Below are 1805 nucleotides of genomic sequence, written 5' to 3'. Positions count from 1 at the left end.
GTGCTGAACATTTCTGAGCGATGTAGGAGTGTTATCCTGAAGGGATCAGCAACAACACCATGTCCCAGTAAAACACATGCAGGTTGACCATGAAACCCACTTCTCCTGCTGGAGAAGTTGAATCTGGGTCACAGAATGAAAGCTGAAAATGGTCTGTCATCTAGCACAATTTATTCCACCATTTGTTTACAGTAGCTTTGTAAATGCAGTTTGTATGTTGATTCGTAGTAGTCTTCACACATCAGCTCTTGGCATTCTGAAGAGTGAGTAACACCCCACATGACTGGAATATTAAACAAATATTGTTAAATATGAACAAATGAATAAATAAGCCCCGTTCAGCGGCTCCACAGTGGGACTACAGAGTCCTTTTAAGGGTCTGAGTGGCTCACGTCTCCCGTCGCAGACAGCCAGACCTGCTCTAGCAGAAATACAATGTGGGGAACCGACAGTCGCAAAGACCAAGAGGCGCCTTTTCAGTTGCAAACACACATGCACGAACAGTCATGGATGGATCGTGAGCCAACAGGCCCGCGGGCACAGGCTTGTAAAAGGCCTCCACCAAGGAAGACACAAAGAAACGACAAAAGACTTTAAATGACACGGTCGTCGCTGTTGTCCACCTCTGCTCGTCTTCAGGGTGCTTCTGCGTTTGTTCCTCCATTGTGTCCATTTATTTTTCTACCTGGTCCTTTTTTTATTTCTTTAAAATTCTTGGGTTTTTTTTTACATCATTTTAAATTGTTTTAGAAATTCTGATTTTCATTTGTTTTTGTGGAATTATGAATTTCTTTGATTTAATTGATTATGAATGTCCATGTTGCAGTTTTAAATTATTTAGAGTCAATTTTTGGCTGTTTGGAAGTCATTCTAGTCTCTCAGTAGACATTTTGAGCCCATTTAAAACATTTTCTAACTGTTTTGATTCATGTGAGTCATTTTGAGTATTATAAATTATTATGCGTCTGTAGTTGTTTTTTCTTGTGTCATTAATCTGTCTGTGGCTGTTTCAGGTCATTTTGAGTCCCTTTGGTAGTTGTGGCTGTTGTTTTGAGTTATTTTTTAATCTTTCTACGTCATTTTTGAATCATTAGTGTCTCTTTGTAGTTGTTTTCAGTCATTTGGTAGCCACTGAAGTTAGTTTAAGTGTCTTTGTAGCAGTTTTAAATCATTTTAAGTCTCTTTGTTGCTGTTTTGAGTCAGTCGAGTCTGTCTGTAGCTGTTTTAGGTAGCTGTGGGTCTCTGATTTGGATCTTTTCAAATTTCTTTGGAGCTGGTTTTAGAATATTTTCAGTTTCTTTTTATTTATTTCTTCCATTTTCAAATCGTTTGGGTCTTTTTGAGTATTTTCAAGTCCTCTTATTATTTATTAGCAAGAAAAGACAGACTCTGGACCGGGGTTATCTGACTCCTTGGGCCTTGGTGCTGTGCCCAGTGGGCCTGTTCAGAAATCCTTCCATGCAAACAGTCATATGCACAGAGACACTCATTCACACTGGCTCTTGCTCGAGGCTCTCACAAGAAAATGACTAATCATGATCACATGAAAAATCTGGCAGATCTTAAAAGAAAGAACCGAGAGAGGTTACAAGTGAAATTTACAATATGTCATGTCGCTTCTCTGTAGCTGTAAACATCAGCAAAGTAAAGGGAGGACTGCCAGTCGCACACACGGGGAACATGGACAGCTACACTGTAAACATTTCAAAACACACACGGCACTGTCTCAGTCAGCCCTCTACGATAACCTTTCATGCTGCCTCACACACACACACACACACACACACACACACACACACACACAC

Source organism: Haplochromis burtoni, unplaced genomic scaffold (assembly GCF_018398535.1).
Source record: "Haplochromis burtoni strain Fernald_Lab_line unplaced genomic scaffold, NCSU_Asbu1 Contig_545, whole genome shotgun sequence".
NCBI lineage: Eukaryota > Metazoa > Chordata > Actinopteri > Cichliformes > Cichlidae > Haplochromis > Haplochromis burtoni.
Note: the sequence above shows the minus strand (reverse complement) of the source record.